General features: G+C 33.6%; 1 protein-coding gene across 3 annotated transcripts in view; it reads left to right on the top strand.

The window, feature by feature from the left end:
• The window catches only part of LOC123682000 (neurotrimin-like), a 910,163-nt gene that overhangs the window by 639,888 nt on the left and 257,637 nt on the right, over nucleotides 1-12,638 (top strand). The gene's annotated exons all lie outside the window — the stretch shown is intronic.

Below are 12,638 nucleotides of genomic sequence, written 5' to 3'. Positions count from 1 at the left end.
CCGGAGACCCTTCTACATGACTTTGAATAAACACTTAACATATAAACATATTTATTAGAGTATATTTCCAGGAACCGAAGAACCTTTCAATAAAACTCCGACATATACACAACAGATTTTTAGTATTGTCTAAGCATGTTTCCAGGAACCGAAGAACCTTTCCACACAGACACATAATAATAATAATAATAATAATAATAATAATCATATTTATTTTCATAATCAAAATTTACACTCAGAAAAGAAAACAAGTCAAGCATAAGGAAGCTAACAGAAAATAATACTTGATTACATATAGTGATGTCTATACAGGAAACTTATAATTTAAATAATCATCTAAAGAATATGGTTCAAGGTCAGTAAGTAGTTTACGAACTTCTTTCTTGAAATTTTTCACAGTAGTTAGGACTTGATAATTTTTGGGCAATTTGTTGAACAAAGTAAGGCACATGTATTCGACATTTCTCTGTGATAGAGTGAGAGAGCACTTCGGAAGATGGTATGAGTAGATGCGCCTGGTCATATTTGAATTGAGATATTTTTCGAAATAAAGGAAGTTAGTTCTTAAAAATGTAAGACAACGAAATATATACAATGCAGTTATTGTGAGGATGCCTTCTCTTCTGAATATTCCACGGCAGGATGTTTTGGAGGATAAACGTAGCATAGTTCTTAGCGCTCTTTTTTGAACTACGAATATTCTAGAGATATCAGAACTGTTTCCCCACACAATGATTCCATAACTCATTATTGACTGGAAATTAGAAAAATATACTGTTTTTAGCAGTTCCAAGTCAGCATGCTGCACCAATATTCGAATAGCATAAAGGACAGAATTTAGTTTTCTTTGAAGAGTATCAATATGATCATACCAGTTCAGATGTTCATCCACTGTGATTCCCAGAAAATTAGTACGGTGACTAAGTTCAACATTTTGTCCCATAAGATCAATTGTTTCTGGGTTTTTTATCTTGCTGTGTGAGGTGCAGAATATCACACATTCAGTCTTGTTCAGATTTAAGCTGATTTGATTTCTTCGGCACCAATCTGCGATCTTACAAAATTTATTCCTAGTCAAACCTACCACTTCAGATACGTTGGAAGCTGCTACCACCAAATTTGTATCATCCGCATACATGACTATATCTTTATTTTCTTCTGTCTTTGTTACTATCAGATCATTCGGGTTCAACGACATGAAATCCTCGATCAAAATGCATTCCGGCAAGTCGTTTATATAGACCAAAAAAAGTAAGGGTCCAGCTATACTCCCCTGAGGTACACCACTACTCAGTATCTCATCGCAAGAAACAAAGACAGCACCATCAATCTCAATAGATACCCTTTGGACTCGATCCTCCAGATAGCTCTTCATCAAATCTAGCTGTTTATTTCTGATGCCGAAGCTGTTGAGTTTATCCAACAATACTCGCTCTGCTCGCCGAAGGGGCTCCGCCCCTTGGACCCCGTCACTATGCCGGTAGATCCTTCACTGGGTATCCCTCTAGAAAATAAAAGTTTTTTTTTGGAAACCTTGTATCGTAAGCTGATTTTAGACGATTCACTCGGTATACTATGCTGATTCTAGGGTAGAATTCTATATGACTTCTTTCCTAGAACATACCGTTTCGCCCTTGCTCACATGAAAATATTTGATGCAAATAACTTTCCATGACGACAAATCAAGGGCGGTCCTAGCCTTAAATTTTGAGGGGGTTCGCCGTTAAGGGTTTCGAGTTTTTCTATGGTACCAAATCCCAGATTACACCGATATCAAGCTTAACCTCTCAAAAATATTTATATTTAGATATTTATATGAATATTTATAGAGGTTGTTTCATGTTCGAAGGCCTATTAGACGTTTCTGGAGAACGGGGCCGATTTGAAATCTGAAAATTCAGAATATGACATTGTTCATGATGCCCTATTCAGCTAAAATATTTTAGAAGTTCTGGCACTTCCGGTTATACAAGAATAAAAAAAAATTCTTCGAAAAAAACATTTTTTTTCATTTTTTGTCTCAGATATTATCAAGATTTCCATTCTCAATTACTCTCTGCCAAAATTATTGCGTTAGTTCTCATAGTTTTCAAAATATTAAGAAAAAACCTTAAAAAAGAGAGAATTTCCATAGTCAGTATCACGTGAATTATTTTCACTGTGAATATCCTATGCGTAGGTATACTCAATTCACTTTCACAAACTAGAATGATGTTGGAATATCGTGCATATCTTGAATTTGAAAAATATCATCACAGGGTGTTTCAAATATTGTGCCAAAAATTGTGAACAAAATTTGTTCATAACTTTCGATTTTCAAATCTGAACCCTATTTTTTTGTGATTTCGTTGAATTCTACGGTAAAAAATAAGGGTAGTGTTCAAACATGATTGTGCTCTCAAATTCAATAATTCAAGAGTTATTCGAGATTTTATGAATTTATGTTATACGTAGGGTCAATTTCATTCAATCTGTTTCTAGAGTGCGTTTCAAATATTCAATTATTTCAAAGTGACAGGTGTACTCATTATTGAATCTAGTAGATTATAATTTGACGATATGAATCCCCGTTATTCAAATAATGAAATTCTGGATCTATTCCATATCTACGGTGAATGCAACAGAATTGTTTCGAGAACTTGTCGAGCATTCAATCAGAAATATCCACATTTACCACCAATTGACGAGAAGATAATTCGGAAGGATGTTTCAAACTTTCTGTTACTCCCTTTTCATCACCACGCTGATTTTTTCCTGAATTCATAATAGTTATTTATAATACAAGTGCAGAAGGCATTGATATTCTTCCACGAGTTCAAAATTCAAAAACGAGCCACGAAGTGGCGAGTTTTGGAATGAACGAGTGGTAGAATGAGCCTTCTGTACGAGTATTATACATTATTTTCTCTAATTGATTGCATTTTTATTGAAATTAATGAAATATTTCCATAAATATCATTTAGTGATTTTTGCATTGAAAAATGTTGGTTGGCAGAACTGATTTCTTTAAGGCAAATTGATGAATTGACAGATAAAGCCGTGGCGGAAAGTTCGGAGTACCAACATATAATAATGAAATATAACCATGAAAACTGTGCGTTTCTGATATATTCTCGCACGATTTTGTTCTACAAGATGTGGAAGAATGAACGGAATAACCACAGAATTAGAGAAAATGTATTCTACCGCTTTTTCATATGAATAGAATTGGCACACAGGAGTCCTGCATGATTTTATTTCATTTGGTAGGTAGAGGTTTTTTTCTTCTAGGTAGGTACTCCATCCAGTATAATGGATATTCATGAAGTATGCAACATCCTTTCAAGAAGATGAGGAAATTTCTAATTTAAAATTTGATGAGTTCTACCAATAATTCTATTGCATTCATCGTGAATATGGAATTAGATATTTATAATACAAGTGCAGAACTTATTGATATTCTTCCAAGAGTTCAAAATGACCGAGTAGTAGAATGAGCCTTCTGTACGAGTTTTAAACATTATGTTCCCGAATTCACTGCCTTTTTATTGAAATTGACGGAAATTTCCATAAATATCTATTAGTGATTTTTGCATTGAAAAATGTTGGTTGGCAGAACAGTTTTCTGTATCACAAATTTGACAAATAATAGATAAATCCGTTCCAGTCTATTTTGTTCCACAAAATGTGCCGGAAAGAACTGATTTGCCACTTAATTAGAGAAAAGTATATCCAGAATTTTGTCATTTGAATATCGGAAATTCAATTCGTGAAATCAAATTAGTGAAGCTTTGATAATGAAAATACCTGTCACATGTAAAGTAATTAGATATTTGAATTTCTATGGTCATAGAGTATTATTGCTAGTCTGTCTGGAAACAGATCGAATAAAATTGACCCTACGTATAACATAAATTCATAAAATCTTGAATTATTGAATTTGAGAGCATAATCATGTTTGGACACTACCCTTATTTTTTACCGTAGAATCCAGCGAAATCACAAAAAAATAGGGTTCTAATTTGAAAATCGAAAGTTATGATCAAAGTTTGTTCACAATTTTTGGCACAATATTTGAAACACCCTGTGATGATATTTCTCAAATTCAAGATATGCACGATGTTCCAACATCATTTTAGTTTGAGAAAGTGAATTGAAATAGGCAAAGGATATTCACAGTAAAAATAATTCAGGTAATTGTGACTAAGGAAATTCTCTCTTTTTCACGGTTTTTCCTTGATATTTTGAAAAGTATGAGGACTAACACAATAATTTTAGCAAAGAGTAATTGAGAATGGAAATCTCGATAATATCTGAGACATATAAAATGAAAAAAAAGTTTGTTTTGAAAAAAATTTTTTTAATTCTTATATAACCGGAAGCGCCTGAACTTCGAAAATATTTTAGCTGAACAATGTCATATTCCGAAATTTTAGATTTAGGCGTACAACTTTGGTCCTGCCGTTTTGCAATAGCTGGCTGTAACGGTAAGTGGTAGTCGAAATGAATATATCGTAGATGTCATACAATAAGTTTAGTTATTTGTGAACATAACGCCATCGACATGTTAGTCGATTTGTGTCTGCATCATAAAGTTATTCACGATTAACCATGTCAGCTTACGAGCCAAATTCTCGTCATTTGAGGGAGGTTTTAATTTTCTACTGAAATATGAATAAATCTGCGGCTGAGGCTCATCGAATGCTCTCAAATACCTATGGTGAGGCCGCTATTAGTGAAAGAACGTGCCGAGAGTGGTTTCAACGCTTCAAGAATGGTGATTTTGATGTCGAAGACCAGCATCGCGGTGGAAGAGAGAAGGTTTTTGAAGATGCAGAATTGGAGGCAATACTTGATCAAGACTCATTTCAAACGCAACAATAGTTGACAGGATCATTAGGACTACAAGCCATTTCAAAACGCCTGAAAGTCATAGGAATGATTCAGAAACAAGAAAAGTGGGTGTCGTACGAGTTGAAGCCGGGAGGTGTTTGAACGGAGTTTGTTTGTTTGTGAACAGCTGCTTTCGAGGCAAAGACGGAAGGAATTTCTGCATCGGATTGGGACTGGAGACGAAAAACGGGTTCATTACGATAATCCCAAGCACATAAAATCATGTGGATATCCCGGCCATGCTTCCACGTCGACGGCTAAACCGAATATTCTCGGTTCTAAGGTCATGCTCAGTATTTGGTGGGACCAGCTCGGCGTAGTGTATTATGAGTTGTTAAAACCGACTGAAACGATCACAGGCGATCGTTATCGAACGCAATCAATTGAGAGACAAACCGCCGCAATACGACGAGAGAGTAGATGAATTGGTTTTACTGCGTGACAATGCTCGACTCCATGTTGCGAAAGTCAAGATATACTTGAAAAAGTTGAAATGGGAATTCCTACCTCACCCGACGTATTCTCCAGACGTTGCTCCCTCGGACTATCACTTGTTTCGATCAATAGCACACAGCCTGGCTGACCAGCTGACCTATCTTATGAAGAATTAAAAACTTGGATCGATTCGTGGATCGCTTCAAAAGATGACCAGTTTTTTCAATTCGTACGCTGCCCGAAAGATGTGAGAAAGTATAGTGATCAGCGATGGGCAATATTTCGAATCATAAATGTATAACCAGTGTTTTACAATAAAGCCTCAAATTTCGGTAAAAAAATTTGTGCGCTTATGTATTTGTTATATTATAATATATTTATTAACTTATCACGATTTTAGCCATTCAGGTAGAAATTTTAAAAAAATATAGTAAATCTATTGTTTCATAAGAAAAAAAAGAAGACAATTGGCAAGTATAACACAAAATCTAATTTGGTCTGTGAACCCTTGAAAACATTGTAATCACAGCTTCGTCGTCAACATCAATGTCCCTGTATATGTTCAGGAGGACTAAACTGAATCCGATCCGATGCCAATATCGAAAAAACCGGAATAACACCATATGAACTACCATTTATTCATCACGGAAATAAACTTGCCGAATTTTCTGCTCGAATAGCTGTGCGAAAATTATGAGTTTCCATACAGTTTTATAATACGTCATAATCTCAAACAATCTATTAATATGAATTTCCACCAAGTAAAAAACCGATCCCATCAAGAAGATCTGGCATACAGGCAACGTTGCAGATTATTAGACCTAATATTAGGTCTATGCATCTGACACACGTTACGTATTAAACATGATGGCCGCCGCCATATATAAACAATCGATAAAACCATCGATTTTGACGAAAAAAAGGCATTTTTATTTCAGGGAAAGCTTGAATTGTGATTAATTAATCATTTCTAACGAGAATCAGTTAATAAAATACAATAAAACTAGCTATTAATGTGGATAACCTCGCCTTCATTAAGCCAATTTCACAATTAAAAAAAAAAAACTAGCTGGATTGAAGAATTTATGACAGCGGATTTGTGATCTAAGACCCAAAATAAGTAAGTCTGCAAAATTTCATCACTTTTGAATCATTATTAAAATTAATTCTATATAGTAAACATTGTTTTTTTTTTCAGAAGATGGATTATTTTCGTTTGGATGGATAATTATACAGGATATTTATTTGTCGAATATCAATTAGAAGTATCTAGAGATGTTGGACCAATTCAAGTCTGAAAATTGAGATTAAAGCTTCAAATTATTAACTAATTTGTAAAGAAATACACAATATTTGATCAACAATTATATAGGGTGCATATATTTAAAGTAGTAATTAGACATTTTGAAATTTGAAATTCTCATTTCTCTAGAAATGGCAATTTCTTTCTTTTTTGAAAAGTTTGGGAAAAATGCATAATCAAAATGTGAGAGTTATTATCAGTCAATAGAAATACTACCTGAAAAAGAAACTGCATTCAATGTTTATTTTCAGTTTTGACAAATATTGAATTTACATAATCATTCGATAAGATCTATGAAAAGACCTACAGTGAAATTTTGTTTTAGGAATATTCAGTATAGCTATAATAAACTGAAAAGGGGCAGAATGAATAGATCTACCTTTCAAAAACCCATGGCTAATGTTGCCTTACAAACAATCGTAATAATATCATATATTCTTTGAGAAATCAGGTTATAAGAAGTCCCTCATTTCCGAGGTTCATCAATACTTTTTTCAGTTGAGCAGCAAATTATACTTCTATTTCATAATTTATTAAGAAATACAATATTCGATCAACAATTATATAGGGTGTATATATTTAGAATACAAGGAAGGACACCTTTTGAAATCTAAAAATTTGGTTAATAGTAGGTTATTTTCCATAATTTATAATATTGAAAGGCAAGGCAATATATATAGTAAATGAAATTTTGACAGATATTAGTTGAAAAAGATCAACAATTGAGCATTGTATTTACATAAAATCAAAAAATAACTTGCTAACTGTTGTTGCATTGTACTTGGATGACTTTTTTGTTTTAACAAATGTTAATTCTGAATGAATATATCTGATAGAAAATTTAAGTGATAATTTTATCGTAAAGAATTTAGGGAAAGCTAAAAATGTTTAGGGATGAATATCACTAGAAATTATGAAAAAGGTAGTATAGTAATTGTTTATATTCTTCAAATATGTATTGCAATAATTCAACATGTCTAATTGTAAACATATGAAAACTCCTTTGAAAAATTAATTGAAATTTGATTCAACAAAAGAGAGTTGTAATAATAGGTATATACATTTTTATAAAAGTTTAATCATTCATTCATGACATGGCAGGTATTAATAAATAGTTACCTTTTAAAGTATTTTATACCTACATTGAATTGCTGGAAAATTCATACCAATTTCGAAAGTAACTGCCATGTCAAAATTCTTCATATACTGAATGATCCTTCAAATTTTAATTCTGTTGTAACATTTTGACTAGTAATTCAAGTGAAAAATTCGAACTGATTTTATATATGTATATAGTATAGCTATAAATGAACAACCTGAAAAGAGACAGAATGAATAGACTTGCCTTTCGAATACCCATGGCTTATGTTACCTCATAAGCAAATTTAATATCTAGGTAGAACCTTTTTGAGAAATCGGGTTATAAATTTGAGAGTCTCTTAATTTCCAAGGTTTCAGTTGAACGACAAATAATATTATGATAATATAACAGGGTATATATGGTTGAAATTATTCGTATGAAAGATTTCACAACGATTTGATTTCTTCATTATAAATTCAACAGCACTGCACTCAAATTCTTCAAAAACTGATAGGTCACTTATATTTTTGCACTCTTCAGTCGTAAAAGTGTATATTTTAGATATTCAAAAAACACATGGAAATTTTTGAATGTCATCTGACTAACTTGGCTCTTTTTCCAGTAATAAAGCCAATTGTGAATTATCTATAAGGAGTTTTTCTATCTGTTTAATACATGATCAGATGAAGCTTCTGTTCTCTTTTGTAGTTCCATCTTTTGTCGCAATAGATTCAAATTCTCACGAAAGAGAATGTAGTTTTATAGTTTGTGGAAAATAAACGAAAAATTCCTGAAATAAAGTAACATTCATATCCAATTGAATGATACAAACACTTAAAACAAACCTGAATTGAGGAAAATGCATTCGATGATATCAATGTTCATTTCCAAATTTTGACAAATATCTATCGAATTTTCGATTCGCCGAAAACTTTGCATTTTATCTGTCGGCATTTATTTAAATATTGAATAACAATTTTGGAAACTGCAAACTTTTTCAAGAACTTTCATTATATCGAAATGGAATATTTATTATTAACATGACACTGACAGCCAAATTGTCCACAGATACCACAGAAATATGGGACTTGAAATGTCAAAATGATCCGAAACACCCCGTATACTCGAAAACCGCGGGGAGAATCGAAGGTTTGGGATTTTTCCCGGGATCTCCAGACGATTTTGAGGGGGGTCTTATTCTTGTCATTTTTGCTCTAGATGGTCCCGTTTGGGCTGTGATTTTACGTTTATAGTTTGACGTATATGTGCAAGCGGTTTTATATATACTTAGATTTCGTGACTGACACAGTCAAAAGCTCTAGAGAAATCAAGAAAGAGCCCCACTGGAACTTCGCCACATTCCAAAGCATGGAGAATTGATCTTGACAGTTCAAATAATGCGGTTTCCGTGCTCCTTGTTTTAAGGAATCCATGTTGAAATTTGGAAAAAAGGTGAAATTTATGGAAAAAGTTCAAAAGCCTACTCACCAGAACTTTCTCAAATAATTTAGAAAAAGAAGTCAGCAGACTTATCGGACGATAATTACCGAGATCGTCTGTATTTCCCTTCTTGAAGAGAGGCTTCACTACTGCTACCTTCAGAGACCTTGGGAAGATACCATCTCTGAATGCTATATACATTATGTGAGCCACCGGTTTAGCAACAATTTCAATAGATCTCTTGATCACTGTCATCGGTATTTCGTCATATCCAAAAGATCCCTTATTTTCCATAGCCTTCGCAGTCCTGATGACCTCATCTGCTGTTATTTCAAAAAGAAAGAATGAACTCTCGTTATATCGAATAGATCTAGGGTTTGAATCCCCTGAACTGCAAAAGGAAGATTGGGTATTCAGTGAGGTGGGGACATCGATAAATTGCCTATTGAAAGCATCGGCGAGTTCTTGTGGTCCATCCGACCTTGGCATCTTGAAATCATTCTTGTATTTCCTGCCAATAACTTGGTTGATCACTTTCCAAACCATCTTTGATTTATTACTGGAATTATCGATTTTTTCTCTCAGGAATTTTCTCTTATTCAATTTGATGCACTCATCATATGATTTCTTTGTTATCTGGTAAATATGGTTCATTTCTGGGCGAGATTGAGAAATTGTGTACAAGCAATCCAATCTTTTCTTGATTTCTTGAACCTCAGGCGATTTATCCACATATTTCTCCCGAGATGATTCGCTCTTCATGACGACAAGTGGAAAAGCAGTATCGAATATGGTCTTGTACTTACTGAAAAACATGTCCCACATGAGATCAATATCAACGATATTCTGGTAGATAGAAAGATCATCCCAACTTTCAACAGAAAGAAGTTCCAGAAAAGTTTTAACTGTTGAGTTATTTATCAGACGAATTTGCTTCCTGACGGATTTGGAATGGGCTTTTCCAACAGGAAAAGAGAATATTTGGGCGGTATGATCTGAAATATGCGATGGTAGGACAGCGACATCGTAGTGGTTCAAATTAGTTATGAAATTGTCAATACAGGTAGCTGAGTTTGATGTTATTCGAGTTGCTTCATGAACTGTGAGATTAGCGCCGAAGCCTTGAAGAATTGACAAACATTTTTGTGTTTCCGAGTTATTTAAAAGTATATTCACATTAAAGTCACCAGCTATAATATATTGACTATTTGAATCAGTGAGGTTTTGAAGAAGGTGGTGAATTTGTTCAAAAAATAAGTTTATATCACATCTGGGATAACTGTTGGGTCGATATATTGAAATTATTATAACTTTTTTGTTGTTTAATTGTGCTTCTATCGCAGAACACTCGAACACATAAGGGATGCTGGCCTTTACCAGATCTGAACGCTCTTTGAAAATTATTTCATCTTTGCAATAAATAGCGCATCCACCATGACAATTAATCGGTCTACAGTATTTGGATGCTAACTTGAAACCACGGATAGTAAGTACTTCGAGTTCGGCAGTACTTTGCCAGTGTTCTGTGACTGCAACAAGGCATGCGTTATTATTATTTATGAATTGTTCTAACCTTAAAATAGAATTTCTCAAAGATTGAACATTCTGATGAATAATTATGAAGTTTTCTTTAGATTTAATGTTTTGCTCCTGTTGAGACGGAATAAAAAATGGTTGATTCTACTTCCTTCTGGCCATAATTCAGGTTTCTTGAGATCTTCGAAATTCTGTGCAGGTACTGTTATCTTGAAAGATGAGTATTCTTTTGGTCTTTTAGATTCTAATTTTTCACATATTATGTCATTGAAACCCTTGGTGTTAAGATGTTTGACCAGTATTTCGGGTTGCAAACTGGGTTCTAATTTACATACGTGTAAATATCCATACTTCAGGGCTCCTTTTATTGACATTCCATCAGGCTTTCCACTACCTACAATGCTTCTATCAATTCGTCTAGGTTTTTTGTTTCTCACAGTAATGAATTCGTCTTCCTTGATTTTTTGTGACTCGCTTGTACTCGGACAAGAATTAGTACTGTCTTTCGTTTCGGCCAATTTTGAATTAGACGGTAATTGGTCTTGTTGAGGTTTTTTAATTTTCTCGACTTTAGAAATACTCGTTGAAGAATTGTTCCTACTATTCTGATCAATATTTGCTTTGATTACCTCATTGTATGTTTTAACTTTCGGCTGTGTTTTAGTTTCTTGATGTTTAATACTTTTCAGTTTGGAATTTTCAGCTTTGAGACTCGAAACCTGATCTTGAAGATTTCCTATTTCAATTTTCAGTTCTTCTACGGCGGGCAGAAATAGTGTTTTGAAAGAATGAACAACAATAATTTCAATGTTTTTGAGAAGGTCTTCATAAGAAATATGAGTATTTGTCGATATTTTATTCGACATATCAGTTTTAGAGGTTATGTCCACTAATGAACAACCATCACACAACCATATCTTAGAAGTTCCCGATTTTTTCATTGTTTCAAAATTCTCTACAGTAAGGTTGACACACTGAATATGAAACAAGTGAGAACTATCCTTAGAGCATGCTATTGAATCATCATTACGACTAATAGTTTTAGAACACTTTTTACACGTAACGGCCATCTTGATATATATATATATTCAACAGATTTTTAGTATTGTCTAAGCATGTTTCCAGGAACCGAAGAACCTTTCCACACAAACAAATACTCAACAGATTTTTAGTATTATCCGAGTATGTTAAACAATACATGGATAAACAACAGATAACTGAAAAAAAAGAGAACATATTGGGTTATTTGTATACAAATCAACTGAAAAATCAAGCCTCATAGAATACAAGGTGATTACGAAATTTACTTAGCTTTGCTGCACTTAAAGGTTTTGTAAGAATGTCAGCAATCTGATCATTGGTATTAATCTTCACAATATTAATTTTCTTGTCACTTACATGTTGACGAATTAATAAATATTTACGTGCAATATATTTTAAACGACTTTTACTTGTACCTGCAAGATAGTTTTGTCTTGTCATTGTCTTCATATATATCAACAGGAAATGAACTGATACCCACAGTTTCTGCCAATAACTGTGCTAAAAATAGAACTTCATTAGTAGCATGAGTAAGTGCAATAAATTCTGCTTCTGCTGAACTTTGTGCTAATGTTGATTGAAGTTTTGAGCACCATACAACTGGATTACCGAATGCAAAAATCACAAAGCTGGTTGTCGATTTTTGACTCTTCTCATCACCTGCAAAATCTGCATCACAATAGCATGACAACGTTGGGGAACCTGCTGTATATTTTAGACCCAACTGACTGGTACCTTTCAAGTATCTGAAAACCCTTTTTACTAATGTCCAATGATACTGTTGTGGATTGGCTTGGAATCGAGATAAATAACCCACAAAAAAAGATATATCGGGTCTTGTAAATAAACTTAAATACAACAGAGAGCCTATGGCTTTCTTGTACGGAAAATCTGCTTCATTAGTAACTTCGGGAACTTCATGATTTCCTT

This window comes from Harmonia axyridis, chromosome 6 (genome assembly GCF_914767665.1).
Source record: "Harmonia axyridis chromosome 6, icHarAxyr1.1, whole genome shotgun sequence".
NCBI classification, from domain to species: domain Eukaryota; kingdom Metazoa; phylum Arthropoda; class Insecta; order Coleoptera; family Coccinellidae; genus Harmonia; species Harmonia axyridis.
This window is presented reverse-complemented; position numbering and strand designations above follow the sequence as displayed.